This window comes from Lactuca virosa, chromosome 3 (assembly GCF_052849685.1).
Source record: "Lactuca virosa cultivar CGN04683 chromosome 3, Lactuca_virosa_CGN04683_v6, whole genome shotgun sequence".
NCBI classification, from domain to species: Eukaryota; Viridiplantae; Streptophyta; class Magnoliopsida; order Asterales; family Asteraceae; genus Lactuca; species Lactuca virosa.
Window position 1 is genome coordinate 427,668,230 of NC_136428.1, and position 13,545 is coordinate 427,681,774.

The following is a 13,545-nucleotide window of genomic DNA, read 5'->3' on the forward strand; positions in this document are numbered from 1 at the left end:
ATAAGTTCATCATGTCTCACGAAGATTCACAAACCAATCCGATCAATATCTCCAACAACATTGGATCTACAACCAGAATCCCGATTTTATACACTCAGGATTATGAGGTTTGGACGCATCACTTTGAGGACTACGTAGTTGGTTCAGAAGACAATGGCTATCTTATCTGGGAAGCAATAACATTGGGTCCTTTTGTTCATTCTGGCACAAACATAACTATCAAAACTCAAAAGGAGTACAACAAACTCCTAACTGATGTGGAGAAGATTCCTCAAGATGAAAAGGATAAGTTGTTGTGTAACTTTAAAGCCATGAGAATGATCCGATTCGCTTTACAGTCGGATACCTTTCGTTTGGTAAGCCCATGCACCACAGCAAAAGAGATCTGGGATAGACTCAAAGAGTTGTATTCCACTGATGAAGACCTAAAGCATTCTATCCAAACTCTATTGCTCTCTGAGTTTGGTGCTTTTCAACAAAAGCCAGATGAAAAACTCATTCAGGCATTCGATCGTTTCAATCATCTCTTGAGCAAGATGATCAAGCACGGTATTGGAAGGGAAGTGATCGAGCTGAAGGTCACATTTATGAATGGTTTAAGACCCGAATGGATGGCTGTGGTATCAACTGTGAAGGCTCATGAGCAGTTTAAAACCTATTCATTGGCGAAGATGGTGGGTATTCTCAAGTCGCATGAAAGTGTTGTGACAAAAGAAGCGAAAGTGGTGTCTAGTATGGGATCCTTGGCCATTCTCTCTAAGGCGACGAATGTGGCAGAAGATGAAGAAGAGTCTGAAATGTCAGAATGCGATTTGACAAGCGAAGAGTATGCTATGATGGTTTCCAACCCGAAGAGGTTTTCTCGCAAAAAGTTTCCAATTGCCAAGAACCAAAACTGGCAGGGAAGCTACAGCTCTGGAAAAGCGAAAGAGGAGAACAAAACTACTCCTCAGAAAGAAGAAGAGAAGAAGGAGAGCAAACTGGTAGGAGACTCCGGATACGATTGCAACTTCTGCCATGGCAAAAATCACTTTGCCAAAGATTGCATGTTGAGAAAGCTATCGGAGAATAAGGAGGGTGAAGATGATTAAGCATATTATATGCATAAGCTGGAGGAGATAAAGAAGAAGAAAGCGTCTAACAGTTCGATGAATGCTTTGATTGTGCAGGAGAACGTTGTGAATGATGAGTTCGGTGGTGTGGAGGTCTGTTCTATAGACTCTGAAGACAAAGAAGTACGTAAACCCACACATGGCAAGGCGTTTGTGGCGAAAGATGAGAGTGCTGAGTTTGCTGGGAGATGCTTGATGGTGTCAGCTGGAGTGTCGCAAATGAGGGGCAACACAACCGAAGGCGAGTGTGGTGAGGCGAACCTGAAGGAAGATAAGTGTTTTGCTGCCAAGCCTGTGAGTGAGAGGATCGATGATTGCGATCAATTGATCAAGAAGGTACAATCTATTCTCGAAACACTTAAAGTTCCTGTAACAAACTATGAAAATGAATTAAACGAATTAAAATTTAAATTTTCTAGTTTAAGTGGTAGTCTAATGCAAACACGCCTCACAAATGCTAACCTAACCGATCAAATTAGCAGGGTGACATCCAAGAGTGAGGAGCAACGGATGTGGATAGAGAAGACGGAGTTAGAGTTAGTTAGGACTAGAGATGAAGTTATTTATTTGCAACGTGATAATTTGAAACTTATGAAACAAAGAAACATTTTTTGCTTGATTGCTAAACGTTTATATACAAATATCACTCAATTGCATTTAGATTGTGAAATTGGCAAAAAGATTCACAAAATGATTTTGCCCTTCCTAGATTTAAAGGAGGACGAAGTTGATATTGATGGTTATAACTGTGAATCTATTGTCTCTTCAGATAATATCTCTGATGCCTATAGGGTTGGTCTGGACAAAATCGAGTCCTTTATCAAGTCCAAAGACTATAAGGACATGCTCAAAAATCTTTTGGACGAGAACGATAAATTGAAAATCAAGACCGAAACCATACAAAAATTTGACTCATTGAATGTCAAATTAAGTTCAGAAAACAAAATAAATGTTGAAAACACTTCTGAATTTGACGAGGAAAGTGATATGAGCGAAATTTTTGTAGAGGATGTGGTTGACTGTTCAGAATTTGTCAAGAGCGAAACCGAACCTACCAAAGGTCTTGTATCTGAAAATTCAGTTGAGTTCGCTCGAGCGTCCCAAGATAAATCCAAGGTTCTGAAACCGAAAGCAGTGGTTTATCAAAAGGTACAAACTGTACCAAACTAGGTATACACCACGTCAGGGGTTAATCGGAAACAAACAGCCGAACTGACAGCGATTGTAAACGAATATAATGCAGGTGGTTGTGACACTTACTTTTGGTCTGCTCCAATCGACAATGCAGATGAGACTGTCGGTTTATCAGAGAGAACCTCATGGAGGGTTAAAGGCAGATATGTGGTAGAAGTAATCAACAAGCCTACAAGTTTTGATGTACCAAGCACAAGTGTTACCAAAGAGAACCCAAGCAAACCAATGACAACTACAAGAGAAACCTCTTCATTGAAGAGCGAAGCTCATGCTGAGAGACCAAATCCAAGGGCGAACATACACAAATCTCAACAGCAGCTTGCTGAACAAAAACGTCAGCGGAACAGAAGATATCAGAAGAATCTTAATGAAAGGAAGCAGTTTTGGAATTCGCAAAACCCCAACTATGTTCGCAAAGAAAAGGCGTCAAAGCCACAGGCGAAAGTAAGCTCTCAGACAGATAAGGGTCCATGCACTCACTGTCAATCTTACACACAAGCGAACCGAAAGCCTACTTTCGGTCCCAGATCAAATAGTGACAAGAACTGAAAGCCCCACTTCGGTCCTAAAGTTCATTCTCCTCATTCACAACCAAAGGAGAATCCTAACAAGAATGTCAAGGATATCAAGGGAAAAGGGAAGCTTGTCTGTGATGATAGCCTTGATAAGAACCGAAAGCCAAGTTTCGGCCCCAAATCCAATCCTCCTCATTCTCAACCAAAGCAGAATTCTAACAAGGATATCAAGGATGGAAAGGGGAAAGGGAAGCTTGTCTCTAAAGACAAAATGCTAACAAAGAAGACGTCAGCTAACCCTAGGAATCACAAAAACAAGCATGTTAAGAATCAAAACAAAAATTCTCAATCTGAATTAAACAAACTCAAAGTTTTTACCATCAAAAGGAAAGACGAAACCACACTAATAAAATGAACTTATATGGTTGATCTTTCAATAGCTATTCCCTATTTTGTAAAAGGCTCACGTTGACCCAAACAACTTTGGGTTCCTAAATCTGCTTGATTTTTGCAGGTTATAAGTGACGAGCAGTTTGACGACGAATGGTACATTGATAGTGGCTGCTCACGTCACATGACAGGAAGGAGGGAAGAGCTAAGGGAGTTTCGGGCTCTTAAGGATGGTGGATGTGTCAAATACGGGAATAATTCATATGGCACAATCAAAGGCTACGGTATGATCACAAACAGAGAATTCTTAATCCGAAAGGTAGCATATGTAGAAGGACTGCAACATAATTTCATTAGTGTCTCTCAACTGGTTATGGGAACTGGCTTGAAGGTTTCGTTTGATGATGAAGGTTCTGAGATTGTTGAAAAGAAAACGAAGGCTGTCTTGTTAAAATCCAAGCGAAAAGGAGAGATGTATCCTCTAAATCTTAACCCGATTCGAGGAAAGCCAGTTGTATGCCTTCTAACGAAAGCACACTCTGACGAAAGTTGGCTATGGCACCGAAGGCTCTCACATCTCAACTTCAAGGACATAAACAAGTTGGTTATCAGTGATCATGTACGAGGACTTCCACTTCTAAAATTTGATAAGGAACATCTGTGCGCAGCATGTGATATTGGAAAGCAAAGCCAAAAGAGTCATCCCACAATTGTCAACACAAAGATAATCGAACCTCTTGAGCTTCTTCACATCGATCTATGTGGTCCTTCGGCCATAGAAAGCATCGGTGGTAGTAAGTATATTTTGGTTATTGTTGATGACTTTTCACGTTTCACCTGGGTTTTATTTTTTAAACAGAAATCAGAGGCAACTCCAAAGCTCAAAACATTTATAAAGCAAGTGGAACTTCAATTAAGAAAGTTGGTTAGAAATGTCCGAAGTGACAATGGGCTAGAATTCAAAAACCAAGAGTTTGAAGAATTCCTCGTTGAAAAGGGAGTGACTCACAACTTCTCTGCTCCCTATACTCCACAGCAAAATGGTGTAGTTGAAAGGCGAAACCATTCGTTGTGTGAAGCAGCCCGCACCATGCTCAGTTTCACTTCTCTACCTCTGTACTTCTGGGTTGATGCAATTGCTGCTGCCTGCTATACCCAGAACCGAACTTTCCTCAACAAGAGATTTTCCATCACTCCATACGAAATCTTGAATAACCGCAAGCCAAATGTCAAGTTCTTCCATGTGTTCGGTTCAAGGTGCTTTATTTTCAACTCCAAAGAGAACCGAAACAAGTTCGACGTAAAGGCAGATGAAGGGATTTTTCTTGGATACTCGCTAACTTCAAAGGCATATAGGGTTCTGAATAAACGTTCGAAGAAACTTGAAGAAACCTACTATGTCCCCTTTGATGATAATTATGTGAAGAAAATGCAATCCAGCGAAGTACCAACGGAGGACATCTTTCCAAAATCAGGTCAAGTCTCGGTTCTAATTTCCAATCTATTTGAAGAATACGTGTTGCTCTTTGATGAACCTGAGAGAGCAATTTATTCTGAGGCAAAGGCAGCTGACAACAAGATCGATAACTTGAAGAAAATCATCGATGAAGCAGCAAAAGAAATGGAAAGCGAACATCAAGGACCAACAGAACAACCCGATCCAAGCGAACCTCGAGATCAAGGCGAACCCGAAAGCTCAAGTGATTCTACTCATAAGTGTTCTACATTCCAGGGGGAGAGTTTATCCACTCCAAGGCGACCTGACTTACCATTCCAAGAGGAGAACCCATCTCCAACAATGACCAATGAAACTCCAATCGAGGGGGAGAATTCTGAACCGGATGTTGAACTTGTTTCGTCATTCGAGGGGGAGAAAAACAATACAAATGACGAAGATTTTCAATCAGAATTCGAAGAATAAATAAATGCCGAATTGGATCCTGCATATGATCCAAACTACCCTCCTCTCACAAAATGGACTAAAGATCATCCAAAAACTCAACTAATCGGTGAAACATCTGAGGGAGTTCTTACTCGGTCTCAAATAAAAGCGAAGCAAAATGCTCTGTTCTCTCAAGTAGAATTTTGCATGTTTTATTCGTTCGTCTCTAAAATAGAACCAAAAACGGTTAATATTGCACTCGATCACTCTGATTGGGTACAGGCAATGCAAGACAAACTTCACGAGTTTGAGCGAAATCGAGTCTGGAGACTGATTCCCAAACCGAATGATACATCTGTGGTTGGATTGAAATGGGTTTTCAGGAACAAGATGGATAAAGAAGGGAATGTCATTCGCAACAAGGCAAGGCTGGTAGTCAAGGGATATTGTCAGGAAGAAGGTATAGATTACGAAGAAACCTTTGCTCCTGTAGCAAGGTTAGAATCAATTCGGATCTTTATGGCATACGCTGCTCACAAGAATTTTGAAGTCTTTTAAATGGACGTCAAGTGTGCCTTTCTGAATGGAGAATTAGAAGAGACTGTATATGTTGAGCAACCACTGGGTTTCATGAATGAAAAGCATCCTGATCATTGATATATTCTGGATAAAGCGGTCTATGGTTTAAAGCAAGCTCCAAGAGCCTGGTATGAAACCCTTACTCATTTTCTAAAAATGTCCAAGTTTAAACAAGGTTCGGTTGACCCAACCTTCTTTCGCAAGCGAGAGGGTGACCATTTAATGATCGTCCAGATTTATGTCGATGATATCATCTTCGGTTCCACGAATCCCAGCCTCACAGCTGAATTCAGGAAGTTGATGGAGACTAAGTTTGAGATGAGCTCAATGGGTCCAATTAACTTTTTCCTTGGCTTGAATATTAGACAGGGACCCGAAGGTATATTTATCAATCAGGAGGCTTACACAAAGACCCTATTGGATAAGTTTGGCATGATGGGAGATTCCAAAGTAAAGGTTCCTATGGCATTTGGAACGAAGTTAACACCATCTTTGGAGAAATCGGTTGTTGATATGACCCTCTATCGACAAATGATAGGGTCTCTAATGTATCTAACAACTAGTAGACCCGATATTATGTTTTCTATTTGTTATTGTGCCAGGTTCCAAGCGAATCCACGCGAACCTCATATGATGGTTGTAAAGAATATCTTCAGATATTTGAAGCGAACCTCATCTCTCGGTCTATGGTATCCTGCTAAATTAGGATTTTTTGTTCAAGCATTCTCTGATGCTGATCTTGGAGGATGTGGTTTTGACCGAAAGAGAACTACAGGTGGATGTCAATTTCTCGATGGTAAACTTGTCAGCTGGCAGTCCAAGAAACAAACAAGTGTTTCACTCTCCACAGCCGAAGCTGAATATATCGCTGCAGCATCTTGTACCTCACAGGTCATTTGGATACAAAGCCAACTTAGAGACTATGGCTTGAACATGAAGAAGATTCCACTTTATTGTGACTCAGAAAGCGCTATTCAAATATGTCACAATCCAGTGCAACACTCCAAAACGAAACAGATAGCACCGAGATACCATTTCATCAAAGATCACGTTGAAGGTGGTAATGTGGAAATTCACTTCGTTAGATCTGGTGATCAACTAGCTGACATCTTCACGAAAGCCTTACCTAAAGTAAGTATTAATAAAATTCTCCAAGGCTTAGGTATGATGGAAGCTGAATCAGTACCGAAACTACTTTCGCCTCATTAAAATTAAACGAGCAAAATAGAGCGAACGCTCGGTCTATTTCGGCTCCAGATTTTTCGGGAACCGAAATGGACCGAACGCGAAATAGAGCGAACGCTCGGTCTATTTCGGCTCTTGCTTTTTCGGGAACCGAAATGCACCCAACGCTCTGTCCATTTCGCTTCACTACTTTTAGGTGAAGTTTCGGTTGTATACTTTGTACATTATGTATAGCTTTTCTTACTGCATTTCTTCTCATAAAACTCAAAAATATTTTCCTTTCTGTTTTTAATTCTTTTTCAGAAAATTTATAAAACTCAAAAATATTTTCCTTTCTGTTTTTATTTCTTTTTCAGAAAATTCATAAAATCCAATTTTTTTTTTGTGTTTTGCTGTTTTTATTGCTTTTTATTACAATCAAAAATTCCAAAAATATCACTGAAAGGTATCATCGTTCATTCACACGATGGAGCTGGGACATGTATATATTCTTTTATCTTTGCACTAGTTAAGTGTCCCTAGAAGCATGCTGCTGCATGTCGACCAAAGCCTCCTAGACTTCAAGTGAAGCCTTACTTATTTGATATACACAAATCAAATCTTCCCAATCAGGCTGATAAACTCACTTATGTCATGAGCTACCTTACTCGTCTCATATTGAGTTAAGAGTTGTCTGCTCGGTCCTTACTATATAGCAGAGGTGCTTTCGGTTCTTTAACTTCCTTCTCACTTTTCTCCATCTCCTTTCGATTCATATTCGTAACCCTTGAGACTCTCAGCATTTACCATTGAGGTTTATGGTTACACAACATCTGTGTTAATGATCTTAGCTTCGTTTCACCATGTGCTAAGTGAAACCCAAAATCCAACACCTATAACGAATTGACGGTGAACAATCAAATGTTCTAGTTTTCACCCACGTTTTAATGAAACCACTTTAGTGGATGGTACCCATAAATCTCTTTTTAATTTTTGCGTGATCTTTATGAAATTGTCTAACACCAAGGCTTTTCTTCCCATAAGATCTAGTTTATTTTTGTTTTTGAGATTTCTACAAAACTCACCAAGTCACTATATATAATCTCTAACCTACTTGTTTAACAGGCCACACCGGTCTCACAAGTACTTCATCCAACTTTCGGTCTTATGTCAAGTACTGAAGTTCGGTTGAAGTTGAGCCACCCGTTATAGCTTAATTTGAAAAAGATTCCTTTCAATGTTTCTTAATAAACATTTGATCGTATTTCAACGGGAAACCACACAGACACTTCTAAGTCTCTCTTGACTTTGAAGGAAGTGATTCGTGCCCGGGATCCACAGTTTTGTGTCTAAATAGACATCACTTAAATCCCACAAATACTTTGCTTTATTTCTTTTCTATTGGCACACTCTTGCACGAAGATCATTATGATTTTCCCAATTCTTGTTTGTGGTATTAATAGCATTTTTTCGATGTTTCGGTTGTAATTGTTATGGTGGAATACAATGTAAAGAGCGAACGTTGCCTGCCTTATCTGCAGTGAAAGGGCTTGTCAAAGTTTGAAAAGGAATTTGAAAAGTTTTGAAGTTGAAACGGTGGTAACAGGATAAGATTTCAAACGGGCGCGTGAATTTGAAACGGCTCCTATCATCACGCCTGATGACGTCTTTCTAGGGAAACACATATGTCAAATCGCGCTTTTTCAGGCGTCGATTCAAAAAATCCTCGAATCATTATTGTGGATTTTTTCTCTCTCCTAGAGACGGTATAAAAGGTTTTCTCACACCTCTTTTACAACTTTACCAATTCCCATCTCTCTCAAGAACACACCGGCGAATTTTCTACTGTTCATCTTCTTCTTCTCAACTGCAACCATGGCTGAATCTTCATCCGTTTATGAGCAATCTGCCCAGTCCTCTCTTCTCACCATTAAACCAAATCAAAACCTAATCATCGATCTCTCACCGTTCCAGTATGATCCCTACATGCTGCAAGTGGTTGAATGCCTCAAATATTCACCACTTGTAGTAGCCCTAACCCAGGTGGAGTATGTTCCAATGTCGCTACTCTCTCAGGTCTACTCAACCGTTGTTTATGATAAAGCAAAGGAGCGCATTTTCTTTGAGACCGTCAATCAAAAGACGTCAATTTCAAAAGCTAGGTGTTGCTTGTTGTTAAGGCTTGCTATCGATGACTCCCTGATTAACCCTGATTCTATTACCAATACTCAACTGTTCACGATGTTCTATGATATGGGGTACACTGATATTCTCACAACAGTAACAAAGTTCAAGAAGTCATGTCTTCCTCCTCAGTGGAATAGTTTATTTACCCTCCTCTCTAAGGGTTTATCGGAGAGGGTTGCAGGTTCTGATGTGGCGAGTAAAGCGTTCATGACCCTTCTCTATGGTCTGTACCACGGGGTCAACATAGACTTTGGATCTATCATATGGTCTTAACTGGTTCAAAGTCTCAATTCTACTTCACGCTACTCTGAAATCTCTTGCGCTAGATTTTGGACTCTTGTCACTCAATGGGCGATGGAAAAGTTTCATGTTCCAACAATGACAGACTCTATGATGTCGTCAATTGCTACTTTCCACACGACGAGGATACTTGTCTCCAATCCATCGAAATTTATGTTTATTGGGTCAGTTCCTGAATCCATGTACAGATGTGTTTCTAGTGAAAGCAAGGTGATTTCTGAGTACAAGAAGCTACCTCCTACAGGGCCAAGGCAGCTTACTCCCGAAATGAAGAGCTCCTTAGACGCAGCAGATAAACCATCTAAAAGGGGGAAGAAGCCTGAAAAGAAAGGGGAAAAGGAAGGTCAATCTTCAAATTTTCTACTCCAAAGAAGCGAAAGTCCGAACAAGCAGCCTCTACTGCTCCAAAGAAACGCAAGATTAAGAAGAAGGCACACAGGCCGAAGGCTCCTTCTCCTTCTTCAAGTGAATCGTACTATGTTCCATCTGATCAACAGCCCGAACCAGAGTCCGGTGATGATGACCTTTCTCAACACGAAACTCCGCCTTGAGGTAATTCGCCTCCACCCTCACCGACTCATGAAGGTAACCGAAACTCACCTCCTCCTTCACCTACACGTTCGGTTCCTATTACCATTGCTCCATGCCCACCTCCTATCTCATCCTCAACTACTACTTCAATTCTTATTCCCACACCTTTATTCACCGAAGTTACCATCACTACTACTACTCCAACCGAACCGACTGTTCGTGTCAACGTATCTGATATGGGGGTACCTACTTTCGAAACTGAAACCCCAATTACCTCAAAACCTCAATCCCCACTACCCTCACATGAATCTGACCCTCTCCTTGGAGGAGTCGAAATGGAGTTTGATTCAGTTTATTTTAGCCCTTATCGAGTACAGAGTGATGACGATGATGACGCTCCTATTACGAAGAGGCATTTAAAGGATCTGAATGACAAGCTTGACAAGCTGATTTCTTCCTCTTCCTATTCTAGTGGTGCATACTCTGAAGCACCCATCAAGGCTCTGTTGGCAACCTTTGTCAAAGAGCATGATACTTCCATTAACAATGCTGTCAAGGCTATCTATGCTTCTTCCTCCACATGTCAGAAAGCTTCTCTTGCTGTTGAGGAATCCACAAAAGATTGCAAGAAGGCGACCGCAAATGTCGAAAAACTAATTTATGATGCTCAGATTTTTCTTGACTCTTTACAGGTTGCAGCTCAGAAGAATGCTCAAACGGTGAATGCTTCTGTTGATACTCTTACTCGCTCGCTTCAGGCTGAAAAGAAGCATTTTGAGGAAACACGCCAAGCAATCCACACTGCCAACACTGAGCTTCACACTTCAGTTGATGCACGTCTTACTAAACTTGAAGCCGAACTTGCCGTCGAAAACAGGATAATGGATGAGCTGGATAAACGAACTTCTCAGCTTAAAATTCAAAACCTGAAGCTCAAGGCCACGACCAAGGAAATTGACGAACTAAAGTCTGAGCGTGCAGTGGTCAAAAGTTCTATTGGTGATGTGCACTCCATTGTTCTACATCTTTTGGAAGCACATGATTCGGTCCTTACCATTTCCATTAGAAGCCACTTAGCTGAGAAATTGCGACCTGCTCTGGATATTCTTAGTCGAATTGAAGGTGTTCCGGAGTCTGTTGTCCCTCCGAAACAAGGGGAGAAAGTGAAGCTAAAGGTCAATCAAAACCACCTCCAACAAGCGAACCCATCACTAAGCCGAAAGTCACTACTGAACCGAAGGGTAATGAAGCTTCGGGCAGTAGGAAGGACAAAAGAAAGAAGAAAATTGGTGATGATGATGATGATGAAACCGATGATGTGTCTGATACTGAAGGAAAGGCTTCTAAAACCGAAAGCCTCAAATTCAAGCCAAGTGATAAAGAGATTGTGGAAAAGGTTCGTAAAGCGAAGGAAGATCTTGATAGGGAGAGAAAGCAAAAAGAAGCGAACGATGTTATGGAACAGAGGAAATCTATGTTTCCTCTGTGGACTATGGAAAGGCTTTTGAAGGAAGTAATTGAAGCTCCAAGTTCGCATTGGCTCGAACCAGTCCTTTCGTTCGATCTTGAGAATTCCAAGGACTTTCAATTTGATATGCCAATCACCTGAAAGGCATTCATATTTCATTCTTTTGAGTCAACTATATCCATCCCCTCTCCTGACGTGAATGTTGATCGATATCTGCTTGAGTACTATCTTGAATTCTCTCAACCTCAATACCTGACTTGGAGTAATCAGAAGATCTCAACAGTCAAGGTGTTTAAACCGACTTCAGCAGGGAAGTTTATCATGTTGGGTTTTGAGCATTCTAACACTCCTATGGTGTATATGCAACCCTATAAACCTTGGATCTATGTTTTCTCTATTATACATGCAAATATTAACTATTCCAAGGTTTCATCCTAACTAGCATATTATGAAGCACCTATACTACAAAGTTCTAGTTAGATGACATACCTTTTGATGTAGCTTGATGTCTTCAAGCTTTAAGAGCTTAGCCCCAATAGTGTGGAAGCCTCAAATGGAATCACAAATCACCAAAACACCTTGGAAGAACTTGAGAGAATATGTATGCACACTAAAATCGGCCCACTCTTATTTTCACACACTTGTACCAATTTTGTGAGCCAAGGACCCCTTTATATATTATGGAGGATTAGGGTTACATCTATGTAAACCCTAATACCCATGACCTTTCATTTACATAGGATCCATGGGTTAAAAGCTCCATGGACCATCCATGAAAGCTTAGCCCAACCTAAATGAACTTGGCCCATTCCATATATATAAGAGTCCATATTTAATTAGTTCTTTTTGATCACTTAATTAATTCTAAATTAATTCTTGATCAATACTAATTAAATAATATGATTCCATATTAATATATTAGAACTTATAATATATTAATATAAATCATAAATATACTATTCTCAAAAGACTATCCATATAAATTGTGTCGGTGAAGTGCAACCCAAATGGACCATGCCGGGTCGGGTCAAGTACATACCAAATATAGTTATGGACTTAGACATTAATCCAACAGTCTCCCACTTGGAAAAGTCTAAAACTATTATTGAGTATGACTTCAAAACCTAACTGGCAATCGTAGCTCTTAAAGCCGCTGTCGAACTTTGACCTTGTCAATGACTTGTCCATTAGATAAGGGATCATATATTCCTCCATTCTAGATATCATATGGACTGAGACATGGATTATAATCGTTCTCTCTGTCCATTTGTTGTTTCCCGATTTTCGATTTATGATGACTGACTGATTGAACAAATCAAATCAGTCCTGGCTTGGCCAAGCACTCACATGTGTCATCGCTAAATCATCGAGGGGCCCACAGATATCGCTTTTATCCCGAAGGTAAAAGGAATGGATAAACTTCGACTCATATGGCTTGTTCTACTACTTGTTGAATCATACACAAAGGCACGTTTTATAACATCGAATTACCAAATGCATTTTCGTGCAATCAATGTATAACCAACTCATAGTAACAACTTATATCTCTAGGTTTGAAGAATATAAGATATTATCGTCTCATGATCACTCGTGATAAAATCCATGAAGTGATTCAAATGACCGCGGGTTGAATCCAATACTCAGAACTTATGAGCACTCATGAGTGTTGTAGCACCACTTTGTCCACCAACTTGGACCTCTACAAACCAACCCATGACAGTCTTGATTCATATCTACTTCCAACATATGACCGACTGTGGATGGTTTGAATAACTTAATCATTCAGGAAGAGCGACTAAGTTATTCTGGAAGTCAAAACATGCAAAGTGAAACACAAGAATAAATGAATCAAATATGGTATCAAACCCTATGAATATAAATAAAAACTTTTATTTATCACCATACTGATTACTCATTATTCATTGTTTCGGTTTTATCAACTTTATACTTGAATTAAAAACACTAGTTGTCCCATGCTCCAAGCATGTACACTATGTTTTTCTTAAACAATAGCTTTGCCATACACCAAGTATGCACTCCATGTTTGTCTATGATCCTTACTTTGTGAAATAAACCAATTGAACATAATTTCAATGATTCTAATTTCACACTCCCAAATCCTTATCGAAAAATGTGAGAATTTCAAATTCCTATCATTTATCGAAATCTGTTTAGATTTTAAACTTATATGCACTGACCCTCCTGTAATGAATATGTACAAAG